This window comes from Pteropus medius, unplaced genomic scaffold (genome assembly GCF_902729225.1).
Source record: "Pteropus medius unplaced genomic scaffold, Ma_sr-lr_union100, whole genome shotgun sequence".
NCBI classification, from domain to species: domain Eukaryota; kingdom Metazoa; phylum Chordata; class Mammalia; order Chiroptera; family Pteropodidae; genus Pteropus; species Pteropus medius.
This window is the reverse complement of record NW_024351543.1, coordinates 12,335,086-12,354,938: the sequence shown is the minus strand read 5'-3', so window position 1 is coordinate 12,354,938 and position 19,853 is coordinate 12,335,086. Positions and strand designations below refer to the sequence as shown.

Here is a 19,853-nt window from a genome sequence, read left to right as displayed (position 1 = left end):
GATCTCTAAACAAGTAATATCAGTAGATATCTGTTGAAGGGATGCATATTTAGATATAGATGATAGATAGATAGATTAGATAGATAGATAGATAGATAGATAGATAGATAGATATAGATATAGATGATATAGATATAGATATAGATATAGATATAGATATAGATATAATGCTATATGCAGAGTACTCTGCTAAGTGCTTTATATATACGAACTTGTCCAATCCTCACAAACATCTGTGAGGTCAGGGATCTTATTATTTCTATTTCAGATAGGAAACCTGAGGCACAGAGATGCTCAAAGTCAGTGGTGAAATCAGGCTTCGAGCCTTGGACCTCTAACTTCGAAGTCCAAGCAGTTAACAATTATATCCCATTGTGTGTTTTGTTTTTGCCTATATTTTTTTCTTTTATAACAGACTGATATTTTTGTTTATGGTACGTTTCAGTTTACACATGATCCCCCCACCCCTACTCCTTAACCCTGGGACAATTCATAAACTCTTGTGCGGAGCTAACCTTATTACACCAACTGGACAGTACGTACAGATTCTAGTGTTTGAAACATCACAGAAAATGCCACTGAATCTCCTAGTGTGGGTAGAATTGCAGATGTGAGCAGAGGGAAGTGGTAGCTGAAAGCTTGGTGATACCTGACACAGCGGGGTGCTCTTGGAGCTGCATACATGTTTTCAAGTGCCACAACATGGTGTTTTATGTCTTATGGATGCTTAGACCTTACAGCACTTGGTCTCCTGTGGGTCAGGACTGAGCGCTGCCTGGTCAGAATAGAAGCTTCTTTAAGAAGCCTTCTGCCCACCTTAGAGAGTCTGGTTTTCCAACCACTTTGGATGAGCAGAGAAGGACTTTACCAGGGAATGTAGAGAAGTTCACTGCTCCTAACTCTTTTTCTGATTCAGCTTGTAGAACAGACAGGGGAGAACAAGAATCCAATCCAAATCTTAGACATAGAGAGGTTTTCCTTAGGTTCAGTACTAGCCAGTTAGACTCTGATGATGTTCTCACAGAAATTTTCTTTCTCTTTCTTTCTTTCTTTCTTTCTTTCTTTCTTTCTTTCTTTCTTTCTTTCTTTCTTTCTTTTCTTTCTTTCTTTCTCTCTCTCTCTCTCTTTCTCTCTCTCCTCTCTCTCTCCTCTCTCTCTCTCTCTCTCTCTCTTTCTCTCTCTTTCTCTCTCCTCCTCCTTCTCCTTCCCACCTCCCTCCCCTCCTCTCTCTCCTCCCCCTCCCCTCCCTTCCTTCCTTCCTTAATATGTGTGAATGACATTAGTGGTAGGAGTATTAAAAACACTATATGAAAAGTGTTCCTTGTGGCATTTGGCACATAATATGATACACGAAAACGAGAGCTATTATTTTTATAGTGTGGATTAATGTATCTGTGTTTAATTTTAATTAAATATGACAACTATGGGAATTTGTGATTATCATTACCTGAATACCAATTTTGTGATTTACTTAAAAAAAAAAAAAACCACTAATATGAAGTGTAAGTTTCCTTTGGCTACAAAGGATTCTCCCAAGTTTCTTCTCCTAGTGACATGTCAGTAAGTTTTGTGAGGAAATAAAGTAGTATAAATATGAGTTTAATTTCCAGCACATCTTAGAGGTTAATATATGTATATAAAATGCAGCAGTTGATAGCTTTAAGTAGCTGCCTTTTAGATAGGTTCTTTCTGAACTGACCCCTCTTTGGCCCCAGGCTCTGGTGTGTATGGCTGGACTGCATTGGGCTGAATTTCAAGAGAAAGTGTACAAATGTTGCACACAATATGCATGGCGAGAGCCGAGACGGAATACAGGACAATCTCCTGCAGCTGGGAAGAGCAATTAGCAGCTTCATGAATTAGGGTCTTGTTTACACTGTTGTCCAAGATAATCATTTGTTTGTTTTAACTAAGATGCTCTATCTTCATCAGAGGCATCAATCCTCAAATTTAAATGATAAGGTCTTTGAATCTCATAAATAATGTTTGGATTTCACAGCAGGAACCCTGTCACGGCTCTTATTTTTCTCTCACTGACTGGTAATCAAGACATGAGTTACATATAGCTTTCGAATTATTCTTCAGTCATGAAAAAATCAAGCAATCTATTCCAGCAACTTTTGTGACACAGATCTATTTTTTAAAATACCTTTTTACATACATACATACATGTGCATCGACACACCCCACAAACACTTGCACACACATATATGAAATAAAATTTCACAGAATAAGGCATAGCCTGACCAAGGGCAACATACTCTGATTTTTATCTACCCTATTTTATTTAATTCCACTCCATCCATTCTACTTCGATCTGTATTCTGTTGATTTCATTTTAAAAATTCAAGTTACCAGCAATGATTTGACTTCATGAATTTACTAACAGCTCATAACCTAAAGTTTGAAGCACATTGATCTACATATAAATTTTACTTATGATTCTATCTTCTCTCCTAGGACTTGTAGAAGGGAGCGCACTTGGCATTACTGTGTATTTTTTATCTTTAGCTATGTGTGTTCTTAATACAATGACCAAAATACATCAGTCTTTCCACTGGATAAATGCCAATTAGTACCCTTTCAAGATAATAATGACATTTAGTCCCTCAATCAGGACTTATTGGTGAGTCAGATAAATTATTTTGGAAATCACGAGTGTGAATCGTTATTGAACTATATCTTGTTTTCCCAGAAGAGGGACTTCTTGAATAAGATGGTCAGTGTACTCCTGGAAAATGTTTGCTGATCTGAGGTGTATTATTTATAGAGCCACAATGTACAAGGTCAGTAATTTTTTTAAGGCACAAGCCTTAAAGACAAGTTTTAAAATATGGTAGTATTAACATAATATGAACAGTTAATATTTAAATAATTGAAAAATTGGTACACTTTTCCTGATTAACATGATTAGAAGACATTCATGGAAGACATTTACCTTTTTAGAAACATTTAGTAACTTCCTATTATGTTCCTGGTGGTTGCTAGAGACCCAGAGATAAGCAAGGCATAGTCCCTGTCATTGGGGAACTTAAAGCCTGATTCTCAGATAACTTCAGGACTCTGATAAGTGCTGAACTGAGTGAGATGTGTAGCCTGATAGAGGAATAGACCACGGGGAGTGGAGAGATACCGGGGATTTGTTAGGGAAGATGTGACTTCTGAATCTCATCTCGTTGGCTAATATATAGGTTTAAAACAGTGATCCCTCACATATTGTAAAGGGAGTTTTTCCAAAGGAAGAATCCTTTGGAGAATGGAGGTGGCTAGGGTGTGGTCCTATTTGACCTCGGGACTTCCTGCTTTATACCAAAAGCACTACACTATTCAGGAGAAGCTTAGTCAAGAAACACATGAGTCCAGGATGACGCCTGCATGCGTAAAGATTCATGTAAGTTCTTGTAATAAAAACATCAGAGAACTGTTTTGTGACAAGTGTCACAGGTGTGCATTGCACCATCTGCTGGCATAGGGAGAGCATGAGATACATTGCCAAGGGCCAGATCAGTGTTCTAGCCCTGACAAGTCTTCTGGCAATCTTTCTGAGGGATTCTCAGGTTATGAACCTTGATATATTTTTTTTCTTTTTGACGGGATTCGGTGCAAGAGGTGGTTTAATAAATAATCGTAAAGCACTCCTTTTAAATTACTGAAGATTCTTTTAAATGTTTACAATTAAATAGTTCTTTTTAATTCCTCCAGGGGAACACAGGGGACCGGTGTATACGCTGAACAATGAACGAGGTGCCATCTGTAAGTGAATGGTGGGCCCAGCCCCCAGAGGACGGCTTGTTCTTGGAATCAGCTTCTGACTCTGGTCCGATTCTTCTGGACCAGAACAGACTGAACTCTGCCTCCATGGCCTTCCCCTGCACGCACACCCTAAATGCACATCCCCACTATAACCTTGCCCCTTTGCCTCTTCAAACCATCCTTGCCACTGGCTATAGCATGTGCCTTGCTTTCTGATCCCTGCTGTCTCATCCCTGGAGTGATGTCTGGAAAGAGAGAGCCATACTTGGGTTCTCAGGGAGGGTGAGAGGAAGATTGCTCCCAACTCTTCAGGGTGTGTAACTACAGGTTAAGATAATGAAAAATTTCATTTTTAAAGTTCACTTCTTGATGGGTAATTGTCAGACTCAAACAGAATTATTAACTCTTGACTGAGGACTTTGAGTAACTGTTTTTGGTTTTTTTTTTTCCCATTTGAAGGATATCACTCTCTTCATCTTATTGGATGAGAGGTGGTTTTCTTTGAATCATGAATTATCTAATCAAACTTTTTCCCTTGCAAACTGGTAAACTACCCTATAAGGATTCATTTGGAATTCAGTATTTAGCATATGTACTGAAAAACAGAGAAGATAAATTCTTGGAAAGCTAAGTTGAGTAACTCCTCATTTTTAGCAGATTGTAAATTGTTTGAAGGCAGATGCTGGACCATATCTATCTTTGTGCCTCTCACGATTCCTAGCAGAATGCCTTGCACCTAGTAGGAGCCGAGTAAATAATTGTTTATCGACTCCATTGGCATTAACAAGGCCTGATTACACATGATCACTCACACACAGATTGTCTGGACAATTAAAACCAGATCCTCCAAGAGACCAAACTTTTTTTTTTTTTACTTTGACCAATTTAAATACAAATCTTCTCAGGCTTGTAAAACATCAAATACTGAATACAATTTAATATTCTCTTATTGATTCATTGTCATAGTAGGAAAATCAGTAATTGAGCTGTGTTCATGAGGATAATGATTCATGCTGTTGAAACATCACCTTCCCCAGGCCCAACCATAGCGAGAAATGGCGAACGATGGAACATAAAGAAGGAAAGAGAAAAAGTGACTCTGAGAGTCCTTACTGCTAAAGCTTCTGGAATACTGCTCAGCATATAGGGGCACAGTATAAGTGTTAGCTGCTATTATAATTGTTTAGGCTGCTCCTTTATTAGAATCTTTGAAGTACTAATGCATGTGCTCTGCATGGCATAACACAGAGAAATCAGGAGACTTAGAAATTTCCTATGGCCAGCTCTAAAATTTAAAAAATAGTGTTCACTTCTAATGAACTTTATTCTGTCCTGCCTATTCCCCCAAAAGAGCATATTTCCTGGGGTGAAAGTGAGGTATAGTTGGTGCCTTTTAACTTGCATCATCTTGGTCAGGTTTCTTGGCCCCACTGAGTCCCAGTTATCCCATCTGTATAATGGAAAGAGTAACCGTTAACTATTAGTGATTGTGAAAGAGTAAATGAGATAATTTGTATAAGCTGCTTAACATTTTATAGGCATTAAGTAATATGTTATCCTGATATCCTGAATGTCTATTCTGTATCAGGCATGGTGTTAGCTGCTGCTGATTTCGAAATTATATTTGGGGACCTAACTTCTAGAGGTCTTATAAGTAGACATACATTCAACCTGAGGTTAGAGGACTATGTAACTTAATTTGGAGGTAAAAAAAAAATAGGATCACATTTCATGTATAGGTGAGAATTCACAACTTTGAGAAGAGTCGTAGATTTTTTTTAATCGACCAGATTTAATATGTGGTCTCATAAGATCTACTAACTCAGAAATGTAGAATGGCATGCAAGTGCATACTGAATGTACAAGTTTTAATACTTTTGTAAATATTACAAGATTTGGATTGGTAATGAGGTGTCAGGGGTTACAGAATGTGATCTAGAAGAGCTAACAAGAGTTTTAAACCAAGCAGTGACTCTTATCCTGGGTTTTATTACTAACACAATGAGATTTCAACCTTCCAAAGGGATGTCCTGAGATGTCTCAGGCAGGGTTCCAGGAAACAGATTCTAAGATGGGGTTTAGTATGCAGGATGTTTACTAAGAAACGTTCTTGGCACCAACACCATGGAGGGCAGAGAAAGGAATAGGAGCGGATAGAGGGAGAAGGCCAGCTGCAGTTCAGGTTAAAGGATGAAAACATCCTTGGCCAGCTCTGTGGAGCACTCTGCACCTAGAATCATCTTCAGAGTGTCTCGCTAATGTTGAGATGGCCAGACCTTACGCTCCTACCTCCATTGGTTATTGGATGTGGACTGCCCTAGGAAAGGGTGCTGCACTGGAGACCCAGCTCCCTATAGCTGAGATCATCCTTTGAGAGACAACAGTCCTTCCTTGAAGAGGGATCTGTGTCTACCACCAAAGTGACCAGAATGGTAAAATAACACCATGATGCCCTAGAGCATATGTATCTTAATGCCCGCTTCGGTTGAATGAAAATTGTTGTGCATCACTTCGAGGCAGAGAAGCCTTAACTAGACATGGGTCAGCTTTTCAAAACTGTGGTCTCTAAGGAATTGTCACACTTCTCACATTCTCCCCGGAAATAATAATCAATCACCTACAGACCCGTGTGTCTACCATTCTAGACTGAAGTCCAGTTTTGGTGCATAGTATTGGTATCTGAAGATTATTTAATCCCAGAGAAAAAGTTATACATTAATCTTTTTATCATGGAAATTTTCAAAACCTGCACACAATAGAGATAGTTGAGTCACAAACTCCCATGTACACATCATAGAGTGTCAACATTCTCCCCTTCTTTCAGAGAAAGTTTTAATAGCATAAAACATGGCCTCCCGTGTTGATCTAATACAGATCCAGACGTGTGTGTCCTCAGAGTAGGGTGAGATTTCACAATGTCCAAAATCAAGAACGTCTCTTAATAGTGCTGACGTGAGCATGGTAGGAGCTGTCAGGGCTCTCGTTCTGGAAATGGGCATTTCTGCCCCCGGGGACCTGTGGAACAGTGCCCGGCCATCCACTCACATTTCCACTGTCCTGGCTTCCAGGCTCGGCTGTGGACATTGTATTTGAACCTGGAATGTTCAAACGCTGATGTCCGAGGCTATCTCCATGTTCCATGGCACCCAGGAAGGCCACACCGCGAGTCACAGGCCAAGAAAGTTTCAGGACATTGACTTCATTTTTGTGATGATGCTGTGTCAAGGGACCTCCTAGAAATTGCTGAACGTGGAAGTGATCTGCCCACCTCCTGTGTTCTCAGCTGTTCTTCAGCCTACTATAAAACTACAGTCAAAATTTCTGTTTAGGAAAAGAATATCTTAGGGAATTCTACAAAGACTAGCTAAAGCAATGTTGGGGATCTTATTAGAACCCTCCCTGTGACTTCAACATCCAAACCATTTCTGAGTCTTTTGCAAGTTTGAGTCCCCCAGTGGGTCACCGCCAAAGCATTCGGGATGTCATCCCCGCTCTGTTAGACGAGGTCTCGGCGGGGCTCTGTCCTGAGCAGAACGGTCCTGGCACGCCCCGCAGTGAATCAGCAGTCCACTTTACCCCTGCAACTCAAGCAGGAATTTGTTGGTTGTTTGGCCCCAGAGCAGGTGGTGGTGGGGGTTGTGGCGGTTGCATTTCCTCTTTGAGGTGGGGGCTCAGCTGTTTCCTTGGTCACATGCCCCTAGTAAGTGCCTGAAGAGGCAGGAGGCCAAGAATACAGCTGAGACTTGAGCAGCCGCCAACTCCCAGCAGCTGCTACTCTGTTCTCTGAGCTGGAACCAACTCCAGGCTGCAATGTGGCCTGATCTGGCATTTGGGGAGGGGCCTGAGAGGAGTATCTCTTGCATATTCTGAGTGACTTAACCCACCTGCTATTGTGTGTGTGTGTGTGTATGTGTGTGTGTGTGTGTGTGTGTGTGGCCCAATTTAAGTGACACTTTTTTGACATTCAAATTACATGAAAACATTTAGGTCAGTGAAAAAAGCAAAGGATTTTCACTCTTTAGAGGTCAGTGGATTGCAGATCTTCCAGCTGAGGGTACCATCCTAACTCAGAATGTATGTATTTAACATAAATTTGTTTTGGTTTATATTTGTGTCTTTCTACATATGCACAAAAACAGCTTGGAAAGGATATTTGACTAGGAGCAGTAAGAACTGAGTCCTAGTTGTTGTGTGGCCTTTATGATGATAGGTATATGATTCTGGACATCATTATTGCTTTTGGTCTAAGCTTTTGTTTGTTTAATATGCTAACTGAAGACCATACATTTCTCAGATCAGATTATGACAGCTTGTTTTTTTGAGAAGTAAAGAAGTTAAAGTAAGTGGAAAATTCTGGGCAAAATGCTATACATAGGCCCTCTAAAAACTACACAATCAAAATATGTACTTAGATATATACCCATCTATATATTTATTTCTACATAGCTATAGTTAATAGGTCTTTTAAAACGTTTACCGCAGATTTGTTTCATCTAATGTAAATATATCCATTTGGAGGTAAGAGATCATTTGAAATATTCAGGATTCTGTTATTCCCTATGTTAGAAAAACAAATAAAAAAATTCTCTGGGTAAACAGCATGAGTTCATGAGTCTGTCCTCCTGCACAAAAGCACTTCTGTTGATGAGAAGCAAATTTAATGACTCCACTAGATTGTTTAAACAATTAATACAGTTTCCCCCTCAAGTCTGGGTCTTCTTACTGAGTTGGGTGGTACTCTAGTCATCTTTGTACCCCTCTTCCTACCAAGGTGCTTATTAAGAGTGTGTGGAACAAATGGAAAGATATCCAAGTTATCCTGTTCCTTATGAAAGGAAAAATAATGATGACGTGTGTTGTCGTGGTTTTAAAAATACCCAGATTATCACTCACAGTGTATAACAGCTCAAGTGGCCCTTGCCCATCTGCTCAGAACCTTAACTCCAACCTGCCCCTCAAAGAACAGTGTTTGCAGGTAGGAGCTGTTTGAAAGTGACAAACCTATGTGGAGGCTTCTCAGTCAAAGGGATTAATAGATAGTATATATGATGAATGCTGTAAATGATTATAGACATCGCCTATGCACCCTTCCCTAAATCCAAACCTGCCAAGCAAAAGGGAATCAAATTTCTTTTAATGAAGTTATAGGGCCTTCCCATAGACTGTAAATTTTCCCTGAAACTTTTTGGTTGATTCCTTACAGAGAGAAATAATCTTAAAACACAAAATTCAAGTCAGTGGCTCCATATAAATATATCCTTGAATTCTTAAGAAATTTTAGCCCATTCTGACTCGTAATTGTTCTTGACTTTGTTTTTAATACTTTGAGTCATTTTGGTTTTGATATTTATTTCAAACACAAAACATATTTTATGATAATGTAAATGTTTATAAAACTTGTCTCAAGATTGTTGTGACATTATTAAAATAGTTTTTTTAAATTTTGTTACATAATTTGGTTTGTGTATAGATATCTTTCTTTTGTTTTATCTTTGGCATTTATTTAAAACATGCCTTTTCTTAGACTTAACTCCTGTATTGCACATTTGATTAAATCTCCTCATTCTTTACTTTTGGTTTTATTAGCAATCCTTTGTCTTATCTTTACTTTCAGTATTTTCCGATTAAATGGGTAATTACATTGCAACTTCACAGGGCAGTTAATACCGCAAATAGCCCATTTTAATTCATTCATTATTTTTTGATCTCTAAGTTTACTTTTTCTGATTATAAAAGTAAAATAGGAACATTTGAGAAGATTTAGAAAGACTAGAGTGGGCACACACCCGCAGCTATCTGCCGTGGTTCCAATTCACGAATTGCCACTGGCATCACTTGGGCATAATTTTATTATTTCTTGCCGGGCATGTGGTGACTGCTATCCTTGCTCAAGTGTTGTGGTTAAAGTCAAAATCCTGGGACCAGTCTGTCAGAATTTGAACTCTGGCCCCACCCTTTCCTAGAGTGAAAGCTTGGCTATGATACTGCATGTCTCTGTGGCTCATTTGTCTCCACTCTAAAATAGCACATTTAAGGGTTAATCTTTTTATCTTCTATTTTTTAATCAGAATAATGTCAGGTACAGAATGATTGGCCAATAGATGTATTGGAATTGTTTTAAACTAGCTCTGTTACATTAGTATTAAACTTTATTTTTATGTAAAAATCACAAATTGTATTGTAGTAAAAGTAGTTTTATTTACCAGTGTGAATTATGGCAGTGGTAATATAATGAGGAAATAATTGCAAGTTTGAAAGTGAGACCATGGCGGTTTTGCCTTACAACTAGTCACCATAATCTCATGACTTGTTAAATGTATGCATTAATTCACTAAGTAAGTGCTTCATCAAACCATTACTGAACCCCAAGTGTCTCAGTACAATAAAAATAAGGATACCCCTATTTTTAAAGAACTTATGGGAAAGAGAGATAAGTAACTGACAGATTCTTCCTGAAGAAATGACAGTCTCTTTTGTAATGACTATTGAGAGCTGAGCTTCATTTGCAGCCCTGCTTACTCCTTAATGCATTTTGGAGAGGGGCTAGATCATAAGAAGAGAAAAAAGCAATGTAAGATCCTTTATAGTTAATTAAAGGAAAATGTAATCTAGTCTAAAATGGGAAATTATAATGCATAAAAACTTAATTTATAATGAAATTTTGAATGATACTGATACAGCAGCACTCCAAAATAATACACCTTGGAAGCTAGCAATAGAGCATGCATTTTGTCAGGTTTACAGCATCTGCATTATGTCAGGATTACAGCAGTTGGGTACCACTAACGGTGACTGGAGCATCTCTGTATCATCTCTGACTTTGGTTTTATCTGTTTTGGGGAAGGAGTAGTGCTAAATATAGAAGCGTTAATTTTTGCAGGAGCATTATCTCTACTAAAAATAGAAAAGCAAAGAATGGGAGCCTAAACACCTTTTGGGGGGAAAGCTGTATAAATTACTTCTAATAAATATGGTATTTATTACATCCTTCATATATATTCCAGATGTGAGAGAGAGAGGGAATGAATAAATGTGTATCTATAGAAAGGTTATATTAAGATGGTTAGAGACTACACTTTACACTGACCATGGTGAATATTAATAGCTTATTATTGTCAGCTAGAAAACATTTTTGCTCCAGTGTTTATTTCAAAAAAGGCTGCAATTATCTTTCAAAATCCACTAAGAGACCTGCCCCAAAAACTTCAGTTGTAATGTTTTAAGCAGAAAAGAAAATCAACAAACAGAATACATTTACTCCTAATTTGCATATATAACTTTTGAAAAAAAAAAGTAAAAATGCTGCATTGTAATATCTTTTAAGAGAAAGCTTCCTAAAGTTCCTAATCATTTTTTATTAATGTAGTCAAGACATGAAATCTGCAACAGAACCCAGGCCACTCGACTAGGTCGTGTCTAGAGAGAGCCGGGTCATAAGATAGGTTGACTTATCAGAGAATTTTTTAAAACAAAAATCTTCAAAAGTTGACTGGCTGAATTCATGCATAAATGATACAGCAGGCAGGGAGCATTTAGATAGGCAGCATTTCTTTTTGGTTTTTCAGTCACCATAAATTTGGCATCTTGGATCACCAGCAGAGGGAAGGAATAGCCTTGTTTTCTGCTCCTGTGTTGTTCTCCCCTCGCTCCTGCTGGAGTCTCTGAAGTTTAGAAAAACTGTGGCCTGACCTGGAATTGGCATCTTTGAGCATGCCTAAGCCCCCAATGGGAATTGTCATCTGTGGGCATGCCTAAGCCCCCTAAAGGAATTGGCAGGCCACAGAGATTCCAGCAGGGAGCCAGCATGCCCAGAATTATAAACCACCTGCCAGATTATAAAGATAGTTTTGGACCACAGAGAATTTCAAAGACCTGGGATTACACAAATTATATACACGTTTTCCTCTCTTTCCCTCTCTGTAGATGATGATGATGATGATGATGATGGTGATGATGATGATGATGATGATAAATAGATAGATAGATAGATAGATAGACAGATATCTTAATTCTTAATATTTAAATTAGGATACTAACAATGCTTTGTGAGACTAAAAGACATCCATGCTAACATGCTTAAAATGCTTTGGTTCTTATAGATTACTTTTCTTCGTGTACATGACTTGCGAGAAGCAACAAGATCTCATCATGTTCTTTACTTTCCACACATCTTTCTTTTTTTCAGTGAAAATATGTAATTGTTTGAAGTGTAGAACACATTTTCCTATATACTGTACTTTAACAAACGCAGGGAAATGCTATTCCTAGCACACCATTTATCTATAATGATGAATAAACCCTGTCTCTGCTTAGATGCTAATAATGAGTGAATGACTCTTTTTGTCTTCCTAGTTTTAAATCTATTTGTGAAAATTAAATTTTATTGCAGTCTTTATCATGAATTTCTCCAAATATCCTTTGTTCCACTTTTACATGTTAATTTTGCCAGTTTTTGTTGTTTTGTTTTGTTTTGTTTTACAGTTGAGCTGGCTGACCTGCTTCCCTCCCTTCCTTCATCTCTTCCTTCTTTTTTTCCCTCCTTCCTTCCCTCCTCCCTCCCTCCTTTGCTTCCTTCTTTTCTTCATTCCCAATTTATCATTATGAGTATGTTTTTTTTTTTTTCATTGTATAATTTCTCCCCAAGTTTAGGCCTTGGACTTTTTATTAAGGAGACTATAATCAACAAAAAAGATTTCACTGCCAAGACTGCCTTGCTATGTGCTAGGAATGCAACCATTGACTTCTCCTTTCTTATTTATGTTTAAAATCTTAAAAGTATCACAAGTAAGCCAGCAGCTCAAAAGCTGACTATTGCACATTATATAAGATTGACAACTATTTCATTTTTGTGATATACCAAATAATAAATTTGATTCTTTCCCAGATAATTTCATCCTGACTATTTCCGTATCTGTAGCCTGGATGCAAACTTTTAACAGCTGCATTCACTTATGTTTCCCAGGTATTAGGTTGTCCTACTTCGTTGCAAGGTTGCTACTTGTATTTGATTTTTAAGTGCAAGATTGCACATTAGAGACATCAAAGTGGGTGCATTAGCCTCTTGTCTTTCTTCTGACAATGTCAATTTGCACTGGGTCCACCAGCAGTTTTTCTTTTCTTTTTTCTTTTTTAAGTCTCCGAAGAGGAAGTGTGCTTCAAGACTATTTTGTTCTAATCACATCACACATGTGCAAAGCTAATAGCCCCGCCTAGGCTCTTAGCTTAGGCATTATAGAACCCATGAATAAAAGGACTGCAAATCTTCCACTTCACTATCAGGAATCTCCCGGAAATTCTTGTATACAATGAAATAACTGCCTTCTTTCAGTAGTAAAGGGACCATTCAGCCCTGGAATCACAGGCCAATATTTTCTATCACCTAAGTCAAGACTGGCCACATGTTTCCTGAATTTCAACGACAGTTTCTTTCAGTTCCTTCATATAGAATGACTTGAAAACGTACTTTATCCTGCTTTATCCCTTTCTTTAGCACCTTTATCCCTTTCTTCTAGCAGGCTCTAATAACTCACAGAACTTACATCAGCTCGTATTATTGTAAGATTATCAAAATGGATATTTTAAACACATGGAGAATTATAAAAAGCAAACACCCATTTTCCACCATCTGGGTTTCTCAGAATTAAAGGGTCTTATTGGAACAGAGAGCAGCCACGTAGGAGAGTCCATCAAAGCAGAAGGCATTCATCAGCAAAATGCTTATAGTCTTGAATACTACTAATTCTTCAACGGTTCCTTCAAGCAAGAAAGTTTTTGTTTGTTGTTTGTTTGTTTGTTTTTTAAAGGAGTTTTCCAAGAGGTCAGGCTTAAGGCCAGGAGAGCGGGGTACATCTCCGAGCCTGGCTAGTCTTTTGACGTAGAGAACTGCCACATGATTGGAATTCTGACAATGAATGGCAGCAGGCGGGCCAACTTTAGACTGCAGCCCCTCTATTTCAGATGACCAAACACATGCTCCCTTCAGGTTGCTTTCCAAGCGGGGCATCTGAGGTCCAATCAGCAGGGTCACAGATGGCCCAAACCTGGAGTAGTGCCCAACACAACCAGGCACACACCAATTCATATGTCCTAAGTAGGAAATTACCTTCTGGCCGAGCCCTGGACACTGCAAAACACAGATTCCAGTCCACCAATGTGTTGGAAGGTTGCTGAAAATCTTTCCCTTCCAGATATGCATCCATATCTCCTTTCAGCAGCCTGGTATGGATGTATTCCTGCTGTGCAATAAGCACTATCAGAAGTCCGAGCTACACTGGCCCAAGGACCCCCTGTCCAGGGAGTCTGGTGCCTATATTCATTATCTGGAACATTTCTTTAGAAAACTTATATTTAAAGCAGGACCCAAACACAAGCGAAGCCCTTGATGGCTTAGAAATAAAGGCTGAGAGACATTGTTTTGCATATTAGCTCTTACTTACTGTATACTTACTCTACCCAAGTCTCCATAAGTTCCCTCTCTGAAGGCTCATACCCCTTTTTCCCACTTTAGCGCTTGAGGCCTTGACTGCAGACCCTTTCCCTCACTGTGTTCACACACTTCCTGCAGTGGTTTTGCTGTTGCTTTCTCTCGTATAGCTACCATTTAAGTACGCTTTCTAGAGATTTAATTGTGGTGAGGAACAATTCCAATACAACGTTGCTACCCATTAGATCCAAAAACATGCCACTGTCGAATGAATTCATTCATCTTACATTTCAAGTGCATCTTCTTTCAGGAAGTCTGAGGGTGGTAGGGATGATTTATCGAAACTTACGTTCTTCTCCAGCAAATGTGTTTGTCACAGTGGCTTTTTTGTTTTCGTGACTGCATTTACAGGGGTGTCGATATATAATTTTGCATCGTAAGCACTACTTTAAGCAGTGTGGAGAATAGGGTAAAGCAAAACAGGAGGAATAGGCTCCTGCATTCTAGATGTGGCAGAGTGGCACATACGAACAGCATTGTATCTGAAGTAGGTGGTACTTCATCCTGAGGAATGAAATGACACTTAGTGAGGGTCCTGATAAAGTGAGCACTCGGAAGAAACTTCATGTAATAACCGAAAGGAATAGAGTTTGGGAAGAATGAGAGGCCTTGTTTCTATATATTTTTTTTTAGCCTAGAAATGTGAGTAAGGCCTAGATGTCTGGCCAGTTTAATTACAATAAACCATGCATGCGATCGATGCTATTACCTACTCGGAAAAACTCTGCACCTGTGTCTTCAGCTCAGGGGTTCAGCATGCTTTTGTCTTTAGTGGGAAAATGTCTTTCCCATTATTTATTTTCTGATAATTATGTCTACTAGTTCCCTTACGATTGCTTTTAAAATTTGCCTTTGAGAGCAGAAGACTTTAAGCAGACCTTAAGTCTAAGGGAGGCAGCGCTGTATTGTTTGTGCCATATGCTTTAGTCCTCTGACTGTTTTGTTCTCAAATCGCTTTGTCTCTTGAATTCTCTAGTTAGATCCATAGCACCTTCTCTTTCTTTTTTTGGAATCCTATCCAGAAGGCCACAAGTGTCCCAAGCAGTAGGTGCTCCATAAGTAAGCTTCGGCTTTCTCTCTGAATGAATAGGCCAATTACCACAGAGCTCAGCCAGACCAAAACCTTCTTGCTACCCATATATCCAGAAACATGTCATGGTTTTAGTAGCCTCCGGTGGGGCCTTTTCCTTTAATTCTTGCCACATTGGTTAATAGGTAGCTGAGTGATTAGAGACCTTGGCTTTTAGGTGGAAAAAGCAGAATCACAATAAAGTTACCCAGACCTCACTGATTAGAATCCAGTTAGAGCGTGAAGCCTCCTTTTATTCACTTTTATTAGTCAACGGATCCTACTATGTATCAGGCAATGTTCTCGGTACTGGGCTTAGTACAGAGGTAAATGAAACAGGCAAAAATTTCTGTCACTGTGTAGCTTATGGAATAGTGGGAGAAGAACGATTTTTACCACTCGGTTCAAATTTTAAGCACTGTAAAAGAATGACTCATTGCGTTACTAAGACCCGGGGCATCCAGTGATTGAAGGAGGCAACAGCCAGCTTATTTAACACTAAAGAACAGGACAAACAGGCAGCTTGTTTGCCATCTTCCCGACACTGTAGGCTAGTAATGAACGGTGCAGTAGATACGAGGATAAAATGTAATAATCTAGGCAAAACACTCAGTCCAAAATACCCATGTCATAGTAAATAGTCAATAAAAACTCTGATTGGTATGGTTGTTGAATCCTCTAGAAATAGCTACATCAACATGTTAACACACAATTATAGCCTAGAGCTACCTTACATAACTAGAAGCTTCTTCTGTTCCTGTGCCTCTTGAAATTCCACATAGTATACTTAGCATGGCGGCATACATCCATTTCTGCTAAATCTCTCTCTTTGGCCTCTCTCTCTCCCTTTGAGAATGAAACAAACCTCCTATAGACATAGACCCTTCCCTGAGACCCATATTTTGGCTTTTTATTTTGGAACTCGCCCTTCAATTCCTTTGCTCCCCCAGAAAACCTTTCATTCTTCTGCTGTTGGGGGCAGGGTGGGAAGCAGTGCCAAGGTCATTTAAACTTATACGTTGATTCCTCTTGATTAGGTTAGTAATGATTGCTAATAATAATTCTGAAAAGGCAACATTAAGGCATGAAATATTCATATGCTATGGCACCAAATGCTAACCATTGACAAAAGAGAAAAACAAAGACATCATAGCAATGGAAACCTCTTAATTCCCTAATTTGCATATGGAAAAAAACAAATTTTTTTTCGCCATTTCAAAAAATCTGACAGAATAATAATTTATCAATTCATCTTCCCTTTTATTCATTTCATCCAAATGTCTCTTCCTTTCCTCTTTTCTGCAAGAAAGGTTTTAATAACTCAAACATTGAGCTCCCACTGTAGCACCTATAACAGCATCACGTTTGTTAAGTTTCATTGTTTTTGAAATGACAGATGCTCCTCTCACTTCTTGTAGGAATGAAAGAGAAAAGATTTCATGTCAGATATGCTGAATAAATTTTTTTGAAGTGCTTTTTCTTTTCGTGATGATTTTTAATAATTTTTAATCCTTTAAGTCAGAATCGAAAATACCAATTTCGTGATAAATCCTCATTGCATTACAAGGTGTCTCCAATATAATAACTGAAAATAAATAATGAATTATATTTCTGGCGTCCAGATCAAGAGGAAATGTTAAAATATTGTTGGAACTGAATTGAACTGAATTTAGAATATAGACGTTCAAGCATCAGTGAGATAATAATACTCGAGCAAAAGTATTATTTTAGTTGAGCATCCCTTCCATACCTAAAATAGTGTTGCTTGTCGTAGGAGGTCCTAGTGCAGTGATGTGGAGGGGAACATTTAGAATAAGTATGTAATTCAGTGAGATTCCTGGAAGATCTAACTCTTTAAGAACATTTTCGGTTTTTAGCAAAGTTATACAGAATCAACATCAACAAGATGCCAGCAGTGTTATTTAAGTTCCTGAAAAATTTGTTTTAGTTACACTTGGAATGACAAGGCAATTCCGCATGTCTGAAATCCTGGCATTTTGCTTGAAGATTAGGGCGACACACATTTCTAATGTTACATGTTTTCTGGCACTGATTTAGATTCTAATTGTTCCACATTAAAAAATTATGATGCCTTTCTGCAAACTCTGGGGACACTTTATCTGGGAATCATGCAGGAATGTGATTTCTTGTGTGGCCCCTGGAAAGATGCAAACTATGAGTTCTAGAAGTGGAAGGAGGAAACTGGGCATCTAGCTAGCAGACAGCTGTAGGTCATTCTGTTAATTATGGCTTATGGGCTTTCAGGATTTTCTTTTCTTTTTTTTAGGCGAAGCAACCCTTGGTTGACCTCACAGATTGCAAGGACCTTGTCAGTTTACAATCCCTTATTTTTTCATTTTTTACACCTACAGCACCTCGTCTTCCTAGGTGGTCTCCCATCCAAGTACTAACCAGGCCCGACCCTGCTTAGCTTCTGAAATCAAATGGGATCGAGCTTGTTCAGGGTAGCATGGCCGTAGACTTAGCTTTCCGGATTTTCGAAGAGAAAGATCAAGCGTCATTTCTAGAAACCCAAATGTGTCCATGTGACTTTAAAGAAACATACATACCATCACCAGAAGACATGTTTGTGCAGTTTCTGTGCAGTAATTGCTGTCTGCTGGCTCACGAGAAAGGAAAGAAGATAGTGGCCCAGTGAAAAACAATGTGTGGGGCTGTCTTGCAATATCCTCGGAATTACTTGCTTAGATTGGGTGAGGCTGGTCTAGATGGCTAATAAAGCCATCAGTAGAGGATTATAATGTTTTTTAAAAAAAGCTCTGACACCCAGTCAAAATAAAAAGTTTTTGACCTAGCTCTTCACTCTATAATTATGGATCTCGTATAAGCCACTGCTTTAATGTCAGCTACACAAGCCAGATTCAAGGTTCTTTGCAGTGCTATGGTATTCTAGGTACCTGCACATTTGTTTTAAGTTTGCACCAGTCTGGAGGTGGATGAACAGTGCTCTGTGTATGGATAAATCATGCCTAGACTCTCAATAGGATGAAGTAGGAAATATAAGGTTATGAAAGCTGAGGCTATTTAAAAATCCTGGGACTAGTCCCAATGGTCACACAGTGAAACCAAAACCATTATCAATGCTCTCTCAGATTATTTGGATTATTTTCTAATATGGCAGCAAGGCCATTGGTCCTGTTCTCTGGGGCGCTGATTCTATTGCAGATTCTCCTTAGTTGCAATAAAATAAAATAAAAAATGCAGAAAACTGGGCCAGTGATGGGACAAAGCTGCTTATCAGCTGCTCTGTTACATCCAACTCTCTCAGCCAGATTATTGATGTTTATAGTACAGCAAGACTGTGCCCAGAGTAAGCTTTGGGCATAAAAAAATGATAGTATTGTCTTTTTCAGTTAGAAATGGTGTCTGTTACCATTCTATAGATGAGAACACATTGGCTATATATGCATCGACTATGGTAGAGGTCCAGTGGGAGGTTCTCTGAACTTCACATCCTAACCTTTTTATTCTTGCAGTGTCCACTTTGGATGGTTAAATAGCAAAACTTATTTTGCCAAAGACAAGACTGCTAAGCTAATGATGAGGTTACTGAAGGTCCCATTTATTGAGTAGCTATTAGAGCCAAGTACAAACCTGGGCAGGTTACATGTACAGAACTTGTCTTTACACGTATTATCAATATATTGGGAAATTTTGTAAAGTGGTACTATTATTTTCTGCCTTTGATCTATTTGTATGTATATTGATTTGTTTGCTCTTGATATTCAGGGAGAAAAAAGGTTTTTTTAGGTTCTCCTTTTTATTGTGATAAAATATACATAATATGGTATTTATCCTCTTAGCCATTCATAAGCATGTAATTCAGTAGCATTATATACATTCACCATGTTGGGTTATCATCACCACATCTAGAGCCACAACTTTGTCATCATCCCTAACAAAAACTCTGTACCAGTTAAACAATACCTACTTTCCTCACTACCTCCAGCCTCCGGTGACCTCTATTTTACTTGCTGTCTTTATAAATTTCCTATTTTACATACCTCATTTAAATGGAATCATATAATATTTGTTCTTCTGTTCCAGATTACTTTATTAAGCAAAATGTTTTCAAAGTCCATCTATGTTGTAGCATGTATCAGAATTTCAGTCCTTTTAATGGCTTAATAATATTCCATGGTATCCTTATACCATAATTTGTTTATCCATTCATCAACTGATGGATATTTGGGTTGTTTTCACCTTTTGGTCATTATGAATAATGCTGCTATAAACATTGGCATACAAACATCTATCTGAGTGCTTTCAATTATTTTGGTTAGATATCTGGGAATAGAATTACTGGGTCATATGACAGTTTCTAAATCTACTGTTTAAAAAAGTAGGTTCCTTTTTTTTCTCCCTAGTTCTAACTTTTGTAACAACACCACGCAAGGCCAACTTTCTTTTTCTGAATATGCTTTAAGCATTTGAAAATAGCTTTTTTTGCCCTTCCTAAGTCTTTTGTCTAAGCTAAAAGAGATACGACTTTTTAAATTTTTTTTGGAGCACAAATGTAAGCCCTTA

General features: G+C 38.4%; 1 protein-coding gene and 1 pseudogene across 20 annotated transcripts in view; one reads left to right on the top strand and one right to left on the bottom strand.

The window, feature by feature from the left end:
• ARPP21 (cAMP regulated phosphoprotein 21) overlaps positions 1-19,853 on the top strand; it is a 151,607-nt gene that overhangs the window by 18,605 nt on the left and 113,149 nt on the right. The gene's annotated exons all lie outside the window — the stretch shown is intronic.
• Positions 17,669-17,787, bottom strand: LOC120586812 (uncharacterized; annotated as a pseudogene).